We start from the raw sequence: 22,049 nt of genomic DNA, 5'->3' as shown, positions 1-22,049 counted from the left end.
TGTGCCGCTAAAGACAGTAAAGCCTCATTTCCACTCAACAGTCCAGTATTTTGAGCGTTTTCATTATAAAATTGACCCATTAGGCTGGACCGAACTGAATAGTACCATTCTTGGGCAACTTTTGGGTCCATAGAAAAAGGAACGGACCGGTTGGGGCGGAGCTACTGTTGAAGCCTGTTGACTGGCGGAAGGTCATTACGACAAAAGAAAGCACCAATCTTCTCCCAAATAACAATAAATGCGTTGGAGATACAAAGAACCAAAAGCCAAGCATAAAAAAAATGAGCTTCTGGATGACCTCCATTGTGGTTGTTATTAGCCTCCCCCCGCATGCGCCATGACGGTCCGACTTTCAGCCAGTCAACGGGCTTCAACAGGACCTCCGTTCCATTTTTTATGGACCAACAACATACATGGTATGGTTCGGTCCGGCTTATTGGATCAATTTTACACTGGAAATGCTCAAAATACCGGACTGGACCGGACCGTACCGTACCCCTCAATGGAAACCATAAAAACACAGGCTTTCTAATCAATGATATAATGATGACTGAACGCTGTAAAGATCACAGGCAACACATTAGCAGTAAAAGCAGATTTTTAAAAACGGAAGCAGATCAATTTCATTAAGATTTCTATTTATTTATTTTTAAATAATCAAATGCACATTAGACCAAGACTTAAAAATAAGTGCATGTTGCTTCTCATTAGAAAAAAAATATTGCTTTATTAAAGACATTTTTATTACAAACCAACAGATATATAATCATTAAAATAAGGATGCAAAGTGGAGTGCTTATTGATATGATAAGAAAAGATTTGTTGTTGTTGTTGTTGTTGTGTCAAAATTATCATACTCGTCATGACTGAACCAGATTACGGATACGGTTATGTTGTTGAATAAAAAAGGTCCATATTCTGTCATTTGTCCATGGTGGCTCCAATGTTGAACAGTGACTCAGACAGGTTTAAAGTGGAGTCACATTTCCTGATATGAATGGTGAAGGGTATGGTCAAACATGGACCCACTTTAAGTTTATATTAGATGCAGAAGAGCGTGATGTTCCTCCCTTAAACAGGGCAGACATGCGGTGTTGTTTGAATGTCTGTCCCTAAAACAGGGGTGACTGTGAGATCTGACAGCAGAGCTGCAGGAAGCGTCTTCAGCCAGAGCAGGAATCCTCCTACGGTGATAATAACACAGCTCTTGGTTTCCTTCATAAAGGAGCCTCAGAATCGCTGTGCCTGCAGAGGTTGCACGCTGGTGTCCGCACAGACTAAATGAGGCTGATGTTTGCTTGTTTATCATTTATTAAACCCTGAAGTGAGAAAGCTGCAGTTAAATCCCAGATATCAGAGGTGATGATGACAGGAGAATTACAGCTCAGCTGCTTCTTCATGTCACACGTCTGTGCTGCTGAGCGTCAAAGGCTTCATTCACTTTCAATAAACTGTAAACAAAGACGTACATCCATTTATAGAAAGTCGATTTGTATGGGCGCAGCGTTTCGGCTTTTGAGGGTTTTACTTCCTGGCAGGGTTTAATATCGGCATGGAGGGGGACAGAAGAATAAGAGGCCTGACATATAATTTCCCCCCCGACAGCTGACGGGTAATTTTAAAGTCAGTTCAGAGAGGCAGCAGAGCGACAATTAGGCCAGCATATGATATGTCTTTGGTAATACCTGCTTTCCCGTCGTCATTCCATAAATCCCTCGGACTGTCCGTGACAGGATCAGACAGGAGGAACGCCTGTCTCAACACATGTCATGAGATCAACCAGATTTCCTTTGTGCTTCTTCATCTGAATCTCCACAATGTGTTTTTCATAACAGCGTATTTTCTATACGTGGCTGCCTCTGTAATTAACATGACCACTCTACTGACAAACACGCAGATCTGTTTAGATACAAAAGTGATTCTGAAAATTTGAATGAGGCTATTTTCTTTACCCACGTGTTTCTGTTTAGATGATAGTGGGGGAAGTCAGGCCCATTTTCAGTCCATCACAGGGTTGCTCAGACAACAATGACAATTTAGAGTCATCAACTGACATGTAAAGCACATTTTTGGACTGTAGGAAAAAACCAGAGTACCTGGAGAAAACCTCCACTTGGAGGAGGATGCAAACTCCTCAAAGAAGGAATCCAGGTGGGATTTAGACCAGAGCCTCCGCGCTGCGAGGCAAGAGTGGGAACCAAGACACCACTATCCAGCCCAGTTATGAATTCAGTTAAGTCAAACTCCCTTCATTTCAATAAAAAAGTTTTTAGTCAGCCACCAATTTTGCAAGTTCCCACAGTTGATTGCTTCACAGCAAGCTGCTTACCTGCTGCACATTCAGTCTTCCCAGCCTGGTGCAGGTCAACAATTTGGTTTCTGATGTCCTTAGACAGCTCTTTGGTCTTGGTCATACTGGACTTTTGGAGTGTGACTGTTTGAGGATGTGGACAGGTGTCTTTTATATCGATAGTGAGTTCAAACAGGAGCCATTAATCCAGGTAATGAGTGGAGGACAGAGGATCCTCTTAAAGAAGAAGTTACAGAGCCAGAAATCCTGCTTGTTTGTAGGTGACCAAAAACTCGTTTTCCACCATAGTTTGAAAAAAACTTCTTTAAAAATCAGACAATGTGATTTTCTGGATTTTCTTTCTCATTTTGTCTCTGATAGTTTAGGGATACAGATGATGACAATTACAGGCCTCTCTCTTCTTTTTAAGTGGAAGAACGTGCACAATTGGTGGCTGAATAAATACCTTTTTGCCTCATTCTATGTCTCTTGACTGCCTTGGGAAGTAGGAAGGAGTGGGAAGTATGGGCGTCTTTTCTCAGATTGCTGCCCACAGGACCCAGTACTGGAAAAAGATGGATGGATGGATGGATGGATGGATGGATGGATGGATGGATGGATGGATGGATGGATGGACGGATGGATGGATGGATGGATGGATGGAAAAAGGTGGACACAAACCTGTTCAGGACACACAGGTGACCCACATAGAATATCAAGATTGTAGACCGCTGATGCAGCCTGTAGGGCAAAAATGTTCATGCGCATTTTTTCTACATGCATGCTGCGATTCACAGCAACAATTAAACAACACCTTAGGATAAGTAGAGATGAAATGGGGGGATGCCAACACATCATACTGATTTTTTCATTTTTCCAAATCTTGTGCAAGGAGCCCATTAGTGCTGTTCAAGTTATAGGTGTGCTCTCCTTGCACGCCTGTCGCGTGCTCCGTACAGGTGTAGGTACCATAACCATTCGGCCTGCAATAACTGTTCAGGATCCTTTCGACTGAGGATGACGTCACACTACGGTGGCCCCACTTGGACAAACTACGTAGCGTGGAGATCTGCTCGGGCTCTACATATTTTCATTTCTTGTTTCCTTTTATAGCCTAAATTTATTTTCCCTCATAAGTTGTGTCATTAATGTTTGTAATGTTTATAGAGATTTTGCCACAACCCACTTTGTAAAAACATCTGTGGCTGTTAGAATGAAGCTGCTGCTCCACACGAGTGAACCGAGTCTCTGAGCAGAGCAGCTGGAGTCTCGTAGCTTCGTGTTCGCAGACAGAGAAGGTGCATTGGTATAGTGGGCGGTCCGGAGAAGGGTTCGGAACGCTGTCCATTCGGCTGCAAATGCACTTAATAATAATCATAACAATAATAAGACCACCTTTAGAAAATAGTCTCGCTCCATGTGGGAGCTCTGTTTGTTTACATTGGAAGGCTTAATATCTTCTTGTATGGTAGTATCGTAATTTGTCCGGACCAATCACTATCTGACACGTCATCGGACCAACGGACAGCCAATCACATAATGTGATGTCAGCACTAGTCGAAGGTTGTTGCAGGCCGAATGGTTGTGCTACCTGCACAAGCAGGCTGGCAGTGAGAATTTAGGATCATAGTGTGAGTCGTGTGAACATCCTGTGGACGTCCTTTGAACACTTTGGCATCACTTACACACTTCTAGCCAGTATTCACACCTTACTGATGACTGCAATTAAATGTTGACATGTTGTAATACCATATCTTATCTATTTGTATATTTTGTATTTTATTAAACATATCTGTGTCCTTTTTTACATTGAAGCCTGGGGACTACAGATGAAAAAAAGCCTTTGGCTAATTCTAATAATAACCATGTTTAATCATGTGTTTGTTAGTTTTTTAACTTGCACTGTCCCCCTTTAAGTGAAGTATTAAACTAGAGTGGGGCACAAGGACATCACACGACACCATCGCCCATTCACTTATGATGAATGGGCGATGGTGTCGTGTGATGCAATACACCTACCGCACAGACAACAAGACGTCCCTTGAGGTGGCCGCACGAACCTTAAGGGAACTGTAAAACACATCTGCTCTCCTTTTCTACTACCCCCTAAAGCCTGGATAAGTCAAAAACCCACATGGGTGAATTTCCTGCAGGGGTATTTCAGTTACGGGACAGAAAGTCAGTTTTATGAGAACATTATATACTTGATTCATTTTGTTATTTAATCACAAAAGTGTTGCTAGGTCAAATCCCAACTGTGAGAGGGAATATCAGTCATGGGATGTCCTCCTAAAATTATGGCTAAAGATTTTTTTTAAATAAAAAAAAATCAATTTTGAAATATTTTATTGTTTTTACTCCAAAAAGGTTCTCATAATGTATTAACAATACAAATAAATACTATCAGTCTGTTGTATAAAATGACAGGAATACAGGAATGACAAAGCTGATTGAACTTAAATTTATCAGCTGGACCCTATTTAATTGCAGTAGTTATTAAAGTTGTCTAAATGTTTCTAAGCTGTTCACTACAGAATAACAGTTTCTTTTCATTCTTAAAACTAAAGAATTATTTTTTTATATTTCGGTCTCTAACAAGTCATGCATTACACGACTAGTTACTTTAATCATAATACCTGTAGAACAATCAGAAAAAACAAGACATGTGCATGAAACAGACAAAAATCTGCCTTTTATTAAAGTTAAAGTTTAAAACAACTTTAGCCTACAAAAACAAAAGGTGACAGACAGCTGCTGGGACACACGCATCGATTATCCAGAATTAGCTTTTTTATGCGTCATTTTGTCAAAGTAAGAGTAAAAATACTTCAGGCTGACTTTCTGAGTCTCTAAAACAGACATGTTTGAAGAAAAGATGCACAGATTTTACACTCTTGCAGCCATGAGACTGGTGCCCAAGAAGACCATAGCCATCAAAATCTGAATTTGAAAGGAGGGGGTTATTAGACCATATAGATTCTTTAAGTTTTCATAGCTGAGGCTCTCCTTCAAGCCCCTTTTCATGCTACACAAAACATCATTCATGCATTCATGGACTACTTATAGCCTTATTTATCGCCTTTTTCCGTGATGCATTAGACCTCTTGGTGATGTCTTTATGCATAATTCACAAAAGAAGCCTCTGGTGCTTGTTGGCGTAGAACGATGACAATGAAAGCCTGTATTCTGACGGTCCAATCCCAGCAGGAGATCAGTCATCATTAACTTACATGAGGCTGTTAGACACCAGTCTAACAATGAGAATCAGAGCGAGGATGATGATAATTCTTGTCGTTTGTTTATTAACAAACATATTTGAAATTCCTGACAGGATTTTGGCGTTTGGGTTAAAGCAGAATGCAAGCATTTAGGCTGCAGACTCACTCCGGCTGGCACACTTCACCGTCTGATTAATTAGAGAGCGTCATTATTGGGCAAAAATTGATATTGTCAAGACAGGCAAACATAAAGTGTGGGTGCTGTGTCCACGGAGCGGGATTGATTATTTCAATTGGAGAGAGGAAAGAAAAAGTCTGTGAGGGAGAGAGTGACTGAAGCTGACGCTGTGATGTAGCATCTTAAGCCTCTAAGATCTTTTTAATGTATTCTCCTCTGTCGTCTGGGCCTGAAAGGGAAAGAGCTGAATGGATTCCATTAATTTAATTGAAGCAAGCCCCTGACAAGAGATAAAACATCTTGGGCCCACATCTCTTCAGGGTTGGTGCCGGGCTTCATAGTAAACAAGCCGTGATCCGTAAACAAAGCCGAGAGAGCACAGCCACGCTCGGCACAGACTTCAAGGCCATGGAATATGTCAGAGATGGGTTTGAATGGACACTGAAGTGCACCCCCCAACCACCACCACCAACCCCACCCCCGGCGCTCAAGCGCACACACAGACACACACGCACTTAAGCATTGGAGCTGCATTGTGGCCATTGTGCCTCAGCTTGTGGATGTTTTGATGCTGGCAGCTAGAGCAGGGATTTCAGTGACAGAACCTGCAGCGGATCAAGACCCGTCAAACCCACCGAAACACCAGCACAGGTCTCAAACCCCAGAGATAAGAGCTCCCTCTGCTTTGATGCAGCCTCACAGCTGCACCATCAGGGCTCTCTAAGGTCATCCCGGCGCATCTCCCACCATCAGCCGGCTGATCCTGCTTTGTTCTTTCGAGACGTTGAAATCCTGTCGGTTTGTTGTGTTTCGTGTTCAGGTTGGGTGTTCAGGCTGTCATTATTTTAACCTCCTTTTCTGCATCTTATATTTTAGGTTCAGGTTCTGTTCTTTGATTATACATGCTATGTTGAAATTCCACAGGTTCCAATTCTGGAGCTGAAACTTTTCTTCTTATATATTAATGACTTGAGACATTCAAAACATACTAAAATTCAAAACATACTAAAACAAAAACTGCATTCATCCAACAGTTTTAAGTTAAATCAAAAGAAACTGAGAATTGCTTCGTCTTTTGTTTGAGTTACTAGCTGTATTTCCATTAATCATGACATTGGACAGATTGGATTTGCACTAATAATTTAGTCAAACGGAAGCGCAACAATTTAAAAAAATCTCACAGTTATTAAAAAAGGCTTTTTGTGCTTGAAGGAGGTGTTTTTTTTAAGGCATATCCAAATTTTCCAAAACTGCAATGAAACACTTTTTTTAATTAAATGAGTCACGTGACCAACAAAAGGAATGGCGATGCGCTTCTTGGTAGGAACTGGCGGCCTTGGGCGCTGTACAGCAGGCGCGACCAGAGGTCCCACGGCTTCACACAGCCCATCAAAAGTTGAGCGTGTCATCTTGAGTTGTTGGATCCACAGCTGCTCTCTAAAATCACTGACCACCATTTCCCAAAATGGGTTCATCCGTAGCCCCTCCCACGTGTGAGGAGCTCGCCACTCCACGGCCTGAAGAAGACGCAGACGTCTCCTTTGAGAGACGATGATGAGCGCTAGCGTCGTGGCAGAAATGTGAATGGATCTGCTGTCAATCAAAGTATTGTTCACATCTGTCACCGTGTTTTTGACTGACTTGAATGGTTTGTGTTTATGTGCATTATCATGATTTAATGGAAACAGTGTCTCTGCTAAATAGTGTTTTGTTGACATTTCTAGAACTTTGATAAAGTTTTGAGCGTGTGATGGAAACACAGCTGCTGTTAAACACAAATTAGAAAACAGATATTTGGGAGGAAAACGTACAGGCAGATAAAGTGGAATCCACGTTTTCTTTGTTTAAAATAGTTTTTCTTTTTTTGTGTTGATGCAGGTAAACGTGGGGCATTGCTGCTTAAATTATGTTATGGTGTTTACTTGTGCTGTCATTTCTACTGTTTTTAAAATCTGTACCAAAAATGCAGTAAATACAAATAAAATGGTTGTATACAATAAGTTTGTTAATATTTCCTCAAAATAGAAAACTTAGTTTACTACGGTAAAAAATGATTACAGTACAAAGCTGGAAACAGATATTTTTACAAAAGTCTTATTCAGCACATGGAAATCCTATAGTTTAACTTTAAATTATCAATGTCGTTTGAAATTCTTGTTTCAGTTTGGTTGACATTTATCTATGGTGTCAATTCAGCGCCTGAAGTATCAAAACCGTGAATAAAAAACCCAAATCCGCGAATCAAAATTAATAAATTGAGAACTAAAATCCACAATTTCGACCAAAAGATAAAACCCAAAGCACAATCATATTTCTCAGCTGCCGATTTGTTTTCTCATCATTCTGAAATCGTCGTTTTGAGGTTTTTTTGATGCATTAGGATACAGTAGGCGCTGAATTGACACCATATTTATCTTTGTGTAAAAATAGACATGAAGTGGAGGGCATAGGGTAGAGTACTGTTAATACGGAGACATTTTTTACAATGTTTAGGTTGTATTCTGACTTTATGAATGATTGAATCTGTGGAAATGTTATTTAAAAAAACACATCTTGAGCTCAAAGGTCTTCAGGAAAACCCTGTTTACTTATTTTTATGTTTGTTTTTGTTTTGAGGAGCTTCTCTTCCGCTAAGCTCCTCCCATCGTCTTTCCTGTCAGCTTCATCTGAATAACCTGACTCCAACCAATCAGAGCTTAAGATGATTCAGCATCATGAATGACCTTAGCGCGGCCTAATGAACATGCCTCCAAATGTACAACTTTCAGATTTATTTATTCTTCTGATGTATTTTACTAAACCTTTACGGTTTTGAAATCGTATTTTCTTTAAATAATTTATAAATATGTTCTTTATAAAAGTATGATTATGACTCTGCAGACCCGGAGAAACATTTAGGATCGACAATAAAGAGAGAGCTGCCCTAAAAATAGCTGACAGACAAAAGAACACGGCTGATGATTGACGGTAAACTGCTGGTTTAGTGTTTTATTCATTAACCTGTTATTTCTATTCAACAATTCCTCAAAATCTCATCAAAACATGGTCAATGTTCCTAAGTGGTCTGGCATAGAACTGGTGAGCCACATCTGGGCCTCTGAATCCCAGGATCAATGTCGTCCTTCCCTCCCCATGTGGGTCTGACTGTCCATCAGCTGACAAACAAAACTTTATGAATCTTTTTCTATTCTTTAAGCTTTTATCAAATGCCTGCTGGAAAATCAGGAAACTAATTATTGTGCTAATAAGTTTTTCATGACATGTAACATCGCTTCATGTTAATTTATAGTAACATCTGTTAATAATTAATTGAACATGAAATTACAGTAAGAAAATACTCATTTTCAAGCCTGAACAGAGGGATGTTGAAGGGAATGAAAGTGGGGAGTGATGTGTTATTATTTTTAATGTCTGGTTCTGGAACAAAATGCTCCGTATCAATGAAAAGCCCGGTTGTGTGTGTGCGCTCATCCACATGAATGTAATCCTGAGAGTGGTCAGCAGTCACTTATGCGGGTTCAAGAGCCGTATCGATCCGTGCGCGGCCTGGATCGGAGCGAGCGCCACTCTGATGATTAAATGAGCTGCAGTGAGCTCGCAGTCTGCCTCTTCGCTCTGCTTTTGTTCCTTGCAGCAAAGCCTGCCGTGGCACCAGCACACGCTTGAGAGCACAAAAAAACTCTTCCAAATGCCGCCCCCCCCTCTCAGCTAATGCATTCAAGACCTCCCCCACAATAATCTAGTAGAAGTCAGCTTTTAATAAATGAATCCTGAAGACAAAGGCTGCATTTTGCTTCGTAACATGTGGAGGACCCGAATACGCTCAACGAAAAGCACCGAGTCCAGCCGCATGGAGAACACTGGTTCCACCAGAACCACTTTTGTACCGGGCCGGTGATGTGCCATGTCCTAAGAGCTAGGATCAAAACACCAAGACTTCCACATTTCATCACGGTCAACGCACCCAATCTGAACCTAACCGGACCACGTGGCGCTGTGTATGAGACCTGGACTGAGTGACCCATCCCCTCTGACCTCCCAAACAGGAAGTACCAACAGGTTCCAAGAAGCCAAAATCCTGTAGACTTCTATAGCGAAATAGCTGTTACTCAGTCATTCTGTTGGTCAGAAGTACAATTCTGGCTCTGATACCTTTTTAACATCTTCTTGGTAATCCTGATTTTTGTTTTGTTTTTCATGATCATTTTTCTTTTATTCATCAGTCAGGATTTATACTGACCAACCAGATGCCTTAATAAAAGTAGGTGGTCTTGTGTCTAATGTTCAAAATGTTTGACAGATTCTCCAGAGCCTGCTTTCAGGAGGACTGATGGCACTGAGGGATCCCAGTGACCCTGGAGTTTATGAGGATGTTTCTGAAGTTTCCACTGAGTTTTGGATCAAATTTCAATCCAACAGCAAGGAATGGATTTATTTGATATTTTAATCATTTATCTTCTCTTTTTACTATTTTTGATATATGTGTATGTATATATATTTATTTATTTTAATTTTTTTAATTTCTTTATTCACATTTACCATTTTACATCTGTCTATTATGGTTTATTTATGTACTTATTGGGTCATTTTTCTGTTGTAACTTTTATTTTAATCTTTTTACATTTTAGTTGTGACTCCAGTGTTTTCCTCAGAGGGATCTCCACATTGTCGACAATATGTGGGTTTTAAATAAAAAGAAAAGTTTAATGTCTTATCCTCTGTTTTAAAATTTGATTGTTTTTACGTAAAGCACTGTGAGTAGCTTCGCGTTGTACTGCACTACAAATAAAGTTTGATTTGATTTGATTTCTGTTCTCACCCTGTGATTGGGGAGACCCGTCCATCTGATCTGTTTTTATGTTTTTTTTCTACTTTATCTATTGTTTATGAATAAAACAGACGTGCTTCCTGCCGGGTCTGCTTTAACGTGTGTTTCTGGGCTGGGGGGGCAGAAACTGGATTCTGGACTTGTCGCCATGACAACAACTCACCTAAACACTTCCATCATCTCTGATAAGTGAACGCTACAGGTGGAGCACTTAAAAATACTCCTGCACTGTGGAATGTTTCTCAGCATAGCTGATAACAAGTTGTCTGGGGGGGTGGGGGGGGGTCCTAATAAAAGCAGACCCCCCACCCCGCTGGTCTCTGTGAAGGGAAACATCTGTTAGTCTGCGTTCACTGCTCATCTGCAGGCAGAGCTGTGATAAAGACAACAATTCTGAGAGATGGGGCTTCTTCTTCTGTTCGTACCCTGGACACAGGAGAGCCCCCACCCCCTACCCCTCTGCCCCCCCAGGAACAAGTCTCCATCGTGCTGATTGACAGAAACAAGGGCTTCCCTGCAGGAAGCACGGCAGCCACATCGCTGCCTTCCAGCTGACGCAGTGATCACTCTTCCCACGTCGGCCAGGAACACTACCCCCCACCCCCCACCCCCCCGCACCTTATCTGTAAAGTCTAAAAACAGCAAGAGTTTTGTTGTTGCTGAGATTCAGCAAACAAAGAAGCTGAGTGATGTTTGTGGTCAAACTGAGAGATGAGCTCAGATCGCCCAAAAGCAGAAATGATGAGAGGTCTAGGAATGATTGACAGCTCACGTCATCGTTTATGTCAGGCCCTTTGTTCTTTCTGTCATGACTCAGCATGTTTTTCATCTCAGGTTACATTTAGAGACTCTCAAGAGTCTGACTGAGCCCTTTCCTTTCAAATCCGCTCTTCTTTTTGGTTCTGTGTGGAACAAGTCTCGAACTAGAAATAATGAGGAACGAACAAAACAGTGAAGCCTTTGATGAGAGCATTACAGAGAATGAGCTTTTTCTCTGTAAAAATGGAAAGGATAATTTTGAAAAAGAACAGAAAAAGAAAAGTTTTATAAAATAATTCTTAATAATTAAAATGTTTACTAATTAGTACGCACACAGGGCTGACTCAAGCAAGATTCTGTTAGAAAATATCAAGAGACTGATGGTAAATACATAAAAACGTTCAATAACAACATAAATAAAACCATTAGATGTACATTTTGGGTGTCAGAGTCCTTAGGTTGCTTTGGACGTCATGTGACTATATCTGCGCTATTGTCTTCTCACCTGCTCTCAGGTAAAAACCTTGAGGTTCGAGCTCCTCACACCGTTCTTTTCCTAAAGTCAGTGAGAAGGACGGATTTGTCTCTTTTCCCTCTTCTGTCATGTTATTTTACCAATGTCGGGTCATTCCTGCTGTTTTGTTTGGTTCTCCGTCTGACAGAACCATTAGGCCACTAATGAGACCAGATAATCAAATATTGCTTCGCGATCCGCTCCAGTGGTCCAGAGACCCTCTGAATGAGGTGTGGGTCGATCTGTAACTGGTGTGTAACTGGTCTGCCATTAAAATTGTGACACACCAGCCCCCCCATACCCCCGCTCCCCCCCGGCAATAAAGCAGACAAGCATCAAAAGAGCAGCAGTGACCCTTCAGTATCATCCCCCTTAACAGAAAGTCTTTCCATAAAAACATGTTAAATCCCTCTGAATAATCCTAATCCCGTTCAAAGAAAGACAAATCCTTGAATAGAGATACGTCTGTCAGGGGGGCGGGGGCGTAGCTATTTACATAAAGCTGCCATGGAGCTGGACAAGGACCCCCCCAGCTGAACAATGAGGTGAACAAGTCCCTGGTGGCCCATATTTAGTCTGAAGGCCATGTGGGGCGACAAAGCTGCCCGTCCCCCTGATGACCTCCAGTCACTGTCCCAGCAGCACGTCGTTAGCACCCAACAGACCCCCCCTCCCACTCTGTGACCTCACTTCCTGCTACATGGGAGCGGGTCAGCACAGCTTCAGATCAGATGATGAAACTTAGCTGCTGTTGGATGCAGATGTTTGATGAAGCCAAACAAACAAAAGAGCTCCTACAATGACTGAATATACAAAATAATGTTTCATTCTAATTTAAAATATCCACATCTTAGTCAGATTCAGTTTCATAATGTTTTTTTATGACTTGAGTGAGTTTGGTATTTGTTTGTATTTGTTGACACATTTCTAAAGATATTAAACAACCTTAAATGTAATTGTCTATAAATATTTTAAGTCCCACTTCGATCCCAGTGGGGTATCTTTTTTTTGTTTTATTCAGACTGCACACATTTGGTTTGCTTAAAACGAACCCCGATAATCAGCAACAACAGATTTTCAGTCTGACTACGCCCAGCGGACTCTGGTCCGGGACCAGAAACCGCTCTCTGACCCGTATTTGGAGTTAATCTCGGTTCGATTCCAATCAGGCTGAGCTCTGGTTTGCTCTGAGGTTTTCTTAGACTGAATAGGCTCTATGCATGGAGCGGAACAACTGGACTTAACGGCCACCGTTGCCGGGCATTATGGGATGTTAACAGAGTAGGAAGGAAGCAACTGATGAGCCGCAGACAAACGTGGAGCAACAATGAGACTCATTGACATGTGGTCGGATGAATTCAGGCTCATCAAAACAGGTTTTAACATGATACACATTGCTTCTCACACAGTTTTCCCAACAATCTCCATGCGTACACTCAGACGGTACTCTTAGCAGCGAACCTTCTTCGTCGTCTCCTCAGTAACCGCTTTGCAGCATGCCTCCACACACCAAAAAGTAAAAAGTGTTGTACCTGACTTTGATTCAGAAATGTAAAGTTTGAATGACAGAACCATCCTAACAAGGATTGGGAAGCATGGGACCTCCATTATTCTTTGTCTCGTTGTTTTGCCTCGTAATTCCTGACCAAAGATTGATCTTTAGGCACATGTTTTTGATTACAAGCTTTGCTTCCAAACAGAAATGTCCGGCAGACGGCAGTCTGAATAAATACCAAACCCAAGGTTCAGGACTCAATCTGGACCAAATGAAGCAGACCCGTTCCAGTCCAACGGACTTTTCCAGACTGAATACACCCTTAATTATGATTCTGCCCTGTTTAGCCAAAATCAAAAAACCTTTTTTGGACATAATTTCTGCAGGGGTTGATTAGGAATTGTAGGCAGGACCATTGCTATGGACCAATCCCCCCTTCCCGTTCCCCATCTGTTTTCACGCTCTCCTGCTAGCTTACAGCCATTCACACCCCCAACCTAACATCACCGGTGCAACCAAAATGGAGTCATATTGGAGCCAGCCAACCAGTTGTCTGAGTGGATGCATCAGAATGGAGTGGAGTAAGGTGTCAGTGTCCCACACACCGTATTTTTTACGTCACAAATAAGCTTTTTTCAAACTACCGTATTTTTTTGAATAAAGAAATACTCAGAAGTGCAATTTTGAGCTTTATTTTCTTTATATATGTCCTCCATCACGAGAAAAATGCCACGAGACCATGTCAAAAACACCCAAAACACAATTTTCTTTGGAGCGGGTCTTTAAGCTTTCATGTTTAAACACAAAATTGTAAAATTAAATAAATGTTGTAAATATTTTAAATGGTATTTCTGGGGGAAAAAAACGTTTCTTCATCCCAACATTTTCCATCAATGGGAAAGAATGTCCCGCAGCTTTGCTTCCTCCTCTGATCCTAATCTGCTGAGGATCATGCTCTCCAACAGGCCTCTAATAAGATCCTCCGGAGAACGCCAGTTGACCTGCCGGGTGAAGCGCTAATCCATCAAAGTGTCAGAGCGGCGCTCAGTGATTGTTTCCCTGCATGTATTTAAGACGTGACGTCCGGCTCACGCCTTCATTCAATCAGAGGGGATATTTGCAGGAGGAGCTCTCCGGCTCTGTGGGTGACTTTGACGCTTTAGACGTGCGGATTTGTGAGGGAGCAGCTGAACGTGCACAGCAGGGCGGGCAGACCACCACAGAGAACAACGCAGCAGCGTGGAGCGTGCAGACTGAAGAGTGGCGCTGAGATGATGTCAGAAGTTTTTAGGCATGAGAGATGCTAATTTATGAATTGCTCCAAATGAGCAAGTCAATAATGTAAACAGCTGCTGCATCAATAGCTAGTTACCCTCGTCGTTTTATGTCAGCTGGAGATCCATGCTAATCATTTTAATCACTAGTAGGACCATCTTTCTCTGGAAAAATGGCCCCACCCACCCCCAACGTGCATTAAAACTCACAAAAATTGGCCCAAACCTCTGACCTGTGGACAGATTCATTAGGATAAAATCTTTAACTCCTTCATGATGTCACCGTAGCAACCAGGACAGCATGCAGTGACTCGTCTCATCAACAAAACCTAAACATTTCATGAAGTTGTTGGACTTTTTTGAAGCAACAGCCAAGCATCCTCACTCGCTGATGCACAGATGGCGCCTCAGACTCTGACACGACGACTCGGTGGGCTGGTTGTCCCGAGTGTCGGCTCTGATAAACGAGCGTGTCTTTGATTGAGATTGGTGAGGTGGGGCCGGGTCTGTTTGATGAACCAGAAAATGAAATGATGACTATCAGCCTTCTATTGACTGCACTGCCACTGACACTCTGGCTTCTTCCCAAAGGTTAATTGGACTTGAACCCGGAAAATCAAGAGGTTAAGCAGGGTCAGAGTGACAGCAGGTCCTTCTGGGAACGGCCCTCTCAAATGGCTGCTAATCACATTTGTCAGGGGGCTTTCTTTATGAAAATAAATCTTAGGAATCTCTTGAAGCTTAGTTGTTGCAGTTGAACACAATGCTATTGATTTTGATGTAATAACATTATCTGCAGCGACTGCAGGGGAGCAATTATGCTCACTTATTTGTAGTCAAGACAAATGCGGCGTGGCTGCTGCAGTCCTGGTGCTTTTATAGCTTCTTTTCTGTAGATCCACTGTTTTTTAAGGAAGAGTTTCCTGCAATCACTCTAGAGTTTGTGTTTCTTTGTATTCAAGTGAGCAGGCGCAAATGCAACCGTCTGATCCACAGTCCGGACCAAACAAGAGGACGAGACGCGTCTGAAGAGGTGGTCTCATTTCCAAACAAGCTTGTTCGGTTTCATAAGAGAACGTTAAACTAAAACCAGAAGAACGGCTGTTAATCAGCAGAAGAAGGAATACCAAACTTGGGCATTCGACAGATTATGGACCCTTTTTTTTATTTTACTTCACAGCGTTACCTTATTATAAAAAATAAAGTTAAAAAACAAAAAAATAATAAAATAAATGATTAATCAATCGTTGAAAATGGTTAAATTGATTGATTTCTAATTATATTACTTCACTTGCTCCAAAAATAGAAAAATTGACTCATGATTTTTCATAATGTAACATAATTTTTCACGTATTTTAACTTTTGATACTTGATCAAATTTTGCCAATGAAATTTTTGAAACAGTGTTATGTCTATTTTACTGATATTGTATTATTTTATTAATCACATACATCTTATAAGGAACATAATCTGCATATATTTTGAATAAATTATCTGCATTTGCCATGTTAATTTCTAAAAAGACATCATTTAAGTAATTCATCTTTTTCATACTTTATTGAAACTTCAGGATTCTTAATTCTGTCTGATAAAAGTTATGAACCAGATAATGATAAATCATGCAATGGTTACAGTAGAACAGGCGTGGGATTATAGAAGTTTCCTTCCACTCCCTTTCAAGCAATATTTATTAATATCTCTAAATATCCTAAGTTTGATTCGTCATTATATAAATGTCTAACTGATGACTGTATTGTTTTTGTGTATTATTCTTATTTGATTGCTTGAAATAAACCATTTCAAATCAAAAAATCAAAAACTTACAGTGTGAGTATGAACCGTTCCCCATTCAAACAAAGTCTTTTTGGAACTAACCAGTCACCGTAGCTCAAGAGGACCAGGCGGCAACCATCAATGATCAGAGCCAGAAGTCCTCGACCAGAACCGGAAGTCAGCCGTATCACTCGAAAGAAACTTTTCTTAACTGCATGTCAACCCTAACAGTTACGGTTTTCCCGTTCAGAACTTTTGTACAAATATTTTTTGTTTTGTTTTACAAAAACCATTAAATGACAAACACAGTCTGAACAAAAGTGTGTGGACAAAGACAAACTTCTCTGCAAAGGAAACTCCAGCAGAAAACTCTAATCGAGTAAAGAATCTGTAAAAAGCTGTAAGAAAATGTGTCTCATCTGATCGTAGGAACACAAAACAATCCAGTAAACTTACAGAATGTGTCATTTTTAATTTACTACAGTCATAAGAAATACATTTTTTTACAGTTACAGTACAAATTTCAAAAATAAAAAAGATCGTTCCTCTATTAATGTTTTCCTAATCTTTATCAATTACTTTTTTCAATTTAATCAGGTTAATCAACTTCTGGAGGGTAAACAGTTCACTGAATGGCAAAGAAAATCCTAGACTGGTTAGAGAAACACAACGTTAAACACAATGTTTTTTATTTTATTTCAAGAAGCCAACAACAACTATTTAATTTTTATTCAGCTGATCTGCAGCTCCTGGATCTCCAGCAGTCTCCTTGTATTTGCAGGTCTTGCAGTGGGAGGGGGCCCTTTTCCTGGTGTTGAAGGATCTCTGGGAGTTTGGCCCACCCTGTTTCCACCTTCTTCTCTTTGCCTTCCTGGGGTTTCTGCTGACTGAAGCTCTTTTTTTCTTTCTCAGGAGACCATCTTCCAGACAAACAACAGAATTTGGAGTGTTCTCATTTCAGATCCTACCTACACTTGCCCCTTCACATTGTGCTACAGCCCCCTTCCTCTAGCTTCTGTGGAATTAAAAGGATTTTGCAGTCAGATCAAGATGTCCACACACGCAAGCAAGTTTAGCATCTGTAAATAAAATGTGTTAAATAAAACGAAAACATTTGTTCTTGAGTAAAAAAAGCTTAACCGTGGTAAAAAAACTCTTGCAAAAGCGTATTTCTCAGATCCTCAGAACAGAGCACACAAGTGCACACACACACACACACACACACACACACACACACACACACACAGATCCGCAGACTCAATTACAACCTTAAACTTTTCTCCGGAATATTCTGTGGAGTGTTTCTCATGGCAGCAGCCAATCAGAATACCTTCTCACTGACCAATAGAGTTGCAAAATATCACACAGATTACTTCAAACGTATCTGTTGTTACTAAAACATGGCATTATTTTCTGATGTCATCAGGAGAGAATAAAAAACGTATGGCCGACCCCCACCCCCCACAGCTTCTCCACAACCCCACATTTAGCCCTCCAAACGGAGACATTTGAAAAACGTAAGTTCTCCTCCCCCCACATGTGCGATGCAGGTCACCCTACTGGCGGAGTGATACCTAACCCTAAGCTAGTCCCTACCCCTCCTCCATAAAAATGCATTTTGGACATCTAATTGTGTACAATTGGAGGGATAGTGAGAAGCCGTAGGGGTGGGGAAGAATTCGGACTGTCTGGAACTGAGGCGTAAACAGAGATCCGTTCAGCCCGACAGCACTCCAGATTAGTTGTGATAGGAGATCAGGAACTGTCTCTCCGTAAATAAAGGGAGTTGGTGCGTGATGAACACTACAGGGAGACAGAAACGTCACCAACCCACAGAACGGACGCCCACCTGCACCTGGCCTCCTGCCCCGACCGTGAAGTGACAAGCCCCGCTGACCTCCCACCCGAACCCGTTCTGCTCTCCTGTGAACGTCAGAACATCAGCCCCCGCTGTCACTCAAACATTAAGATCAGAAAGTTGTTGCTTCTTCCGACCCCAGAACATCATGTTTGCTTCATGTTGGTTTTAGTTTGTTTAAAACAGTTTTAGCAGAAACACAAATTCCTGAATGTTGGGACCTGTTTTAAACAAACCATTTTTTTACCTGTATTATTTGTTCATTCCTAATTATAAACAAATAAGGACTTCAAGTGAGGAACAGCCTCTTCCAAAAAGAGTCTGAGCTGCCAGCCCCGCCCCCAAGCTAACAGACACACCCACTTTCTCCGTGGAGCTAGCGGTGATCGGCTGAACGCTTTCCTTTTATATGTGCAATATTCACATCCGTCTTTGTAAAAGTCCAGATGTTGTTTGTATTTCATGCAGCCGAGGCCGATTCTAGAATGACGTCATGGAATGGGCGGCGCCCACACAGAGCGAAAGGCGGGGCCTCAGAGATCGAGTCATCTTACTTCCAAAATGCGATTTTTTTTTTCCCCCCCGAAATGTTCGGCAAACTCATTATTGCAAATCCAATTCGTGCAATTTCCTAGTCAATGGAAGTGCAGCTGGAAATGAGCTCCTTCGTTTGGGTTTGTCAGATGTGCAGGTTCCAACAAAACAAGGTGCATATAAAAGACTGAGCATGATCTTCTCCAGTCCCGGTGATGATTAAAGGAACAAAATTAAAACATCTTCATCCTCGGCTGTCCTGGCTGTAAAACAAAGGTGTGAGGAAGAGGAGGAGACTGCAGCCAACCTTGTTGGTCAGAACCAGGACTGCTCGGCCCGTTTTCATTGTTCTGAAACACGAGAACGGGTGCGCCTGACAAACAGCTGAGTTGTGGAAAAATTAATGTGGCGTATTTATACAGGAATTTGTACATGCAGGGTCCTTCAGGCGCTTAAGCTCTCCCAATCTCTTTTCCATTCTCTGAATGTGCTGCATATAAAGCAATCCATTAGTCTTAACTCTGCAGAGATTTTAAGTGGACACCTGTCCATTAAGACCGCCGTTTCAGCTGCAGCTCATCTCAAATTATTTGCCCTGAATTAAATTCTTCCAAATGTAATTGGATGCATATTTATAGTGTTTTTGCGCATTTCTGTCTGTCTGGTTTCATCACTTTTAAAAGAGGAGTCTGTGTCAGGCGGCTGTTTTGTTCGGAGCAGCCTGAGAAGAGGTCGGTGACACGCGCCGGCTGGCTGTGCATGAGCCGCAGCATCAGCAGCATTCTCACCGCGTGCACTCTCAGCCCGCAGAGATGCTTTATGCGTCTGAAAAGAGAAATCAGAGAGCAGAGAGGCAGACAAAAAGAAGAGAAACCTGCCCTCATCTGATTCCACGTTTGAATTTGGGACTTTCATCATCTTCAAAAGGGCTCGCTTCCCTCCTGAATAAACATGGAGGAGGTTCTGCAGTTTAAGAGCGGTCCGGTTCCTCTGGTTCTGCTGGAAGCTGCAGACACGGTCTCCCTTCACTTTTATCTGCATCAGTAACGTGACACCACTGCTGCATGAAGCTTTTTCCTCAACAACATGTGAACATTATCACTTTACTGTCAATTCTGACGGAAAAATGGGAAAATTGGTAAACAAATTCAGAAACCAGAAGCAATTTATCCCATAAGTTCAGCGATTTTCTCCATCAAATATTCTGTACTTCGTTGTCTGCAAAGATAAAAGAAAAAAAGCCACTTTCAGTAAAAACAGAGGTTTCACATCACGATATGCATAACTGCAAAATCTAACAATATTATAATATTATTGAGGAAAGTATACCTGATAAGACGAAAACATTTGCACCTAAAATGCACCTGAACTTGCATGTTGTCAATGTAGGACCAAGTAGTTACATCTGACTGAGTATAGTCTGCTGTTTATGTCATTATAAAAATGTATATTTTATGGTGGAGAATGACAGATATAATTATTGTTATGTAACCGAAAAACACGACACCAAATGAAGTTTTAAAAATTAGAGCCGAAAAACTAAACTAAGATACTGAGATTAATTCGGATTATAATTCCAATTATTTTGGAAATTTGTATTATTGTTGTGAACTGAAATTCAAATTGTTACAATTATTGGAGGTTTATTTTTTATTTTTTATACATATTTTGTCTTTCTGTGCAATAAATGAAAAAAAAGGGTAAAAATCTGTTCAGCTTTCTTTAATGTAATGCAACAGTTCATCAGTGGAGGTAAAAGAGTGTGTTTTCAGTGCGGATCAATTAACACTGCACATGAAATAATCCACCTCTCCACAGACACGACCCTAAATCAGGGAGGAGTGGCAGCGGCAGCGATAAGATCGAAGACCTGCTGCTTCATCCTCTTTCTTCCACGCGCATTATGGCGATGAGTTGGAGGATTAGAGGCCGGTGAGTGCGGCCGGTGCCTGCCGCGTAAGCCCTGCTCATTCCATCAAGCCTGGAATTAATTAAACAAAGCCCGGCCTCAATCAGGAGAGTGCCGGCAACCGTGCACTGACGTCCACTTTGTGTCGTTTCTTTCTTTTTTGGTAAGCAGGATTCAGATCTGCCCTTTTGAAGATAAACCTGGAAAATTGTGGGCTTTTTTTTCCGAAAAGCTGCTCAACAGCTTTATATGAAAAAATTGGATTTATATTTTAAAATTTGATATAAAAAAATGAAGAGGCTTTGGTGATCTGTGATTGATTTCCCATTTTTGTCAGTTTCTGCTCTGGAAACATGAAGCCCATTCAGAGCTGCTCCTGAACGCCTCACCAGCTGTAATTAATAGCAGCTCTTTAATGGAGGAGCTGCTTTTGATGGAGAGTTGGGAGGGGGGGGGCTCAGATGGGGGGTTGGCAGCTTTGTCGCCCCTGCAGGACTCGCTTCAGCCTTTGTCTGCTCAGCTGAGCGGCCTGCCTCGCGGCTCAGGAGGAGATCCATCCGGAGTCAGATCCGTGGCTCCGGCGGCACAGAGGAGAGGTTTTCCAACACTCCTTTGAGACAGAATGATGGTTTTGTTTTGCTGCTGCGGGGATTCACGGTTAAACCAGGCTGGTCTGGTAGGGAGCGACCTCGTCCTCCTCATCAGCAGTTCAGCTGATTTCAGGTGAACGCAGAGCGAAGGTTTTCGGTGCGCCACACTGCGAACACTTCACAGCCTACAATGGGATCAATTAGTGCACGTACCAATTATAATCAGATTATGAAATCAATAGAAACCTTATATTTAAAAGTGAAACACAGAAATTAGAGGCTTGGGTGAGGTTCTCCTGACCTGCTCATGATTCATGTGGAGACTTTTTATGTTCGCTACAGATGAAAACAGTTTTGCTTTAAAGACTACATTTTCCAGTTTCTTGCATTTCTAAAGACCCCAGACCTAGTGGAGGTGTGTCCTTCCGTGGGCGTGTTCATCTGATGCTTTGGTGGGCGTGTCCTTGAGGCTTTAAAAGTATTACTAAAATGAAACTACACTGTTTGTATACTCTGATAATAACACACCATTGGTAATACAAGTTTCAGATAAAGGTCAACTCAAGCTGTGCTGTATTTTTACATTGAAAAAATTCACTTGGTATTTCCTTTACCTCATGTTTAACCCTTGTGCTATCTTAGATGACCCCCCCCCCCTTACAGTGACGTGTTCTCCCTACCATGACAAAGGTGAATAAAGGTGGAAAGATTTCATGCAATCCATGGACACCAGTGAAGATCACAAATCAATTAAGAAAAAAGGTTCAGCGCACTGTCTAGTGGGTCTAGATGACCCAACTCCCAATGGTAAAGTGCCTAGGATAGCACA

This window comes from Oryzias latipes, chromosome 9, assembly GCF_053564925.1.
Source record: "Oryzias latipes strain Hd-rR chromosome 9, Olatipes_Hd-rR_3.1".
NCBI lineage: Eukaryota > Metazoa > Chordata > Actinopteri > Beloniformes > Adrianichthyidae > Oryzias > Oryzias latipes.
Note: the sequence above shows the minus strand (reverse complement) of the source record.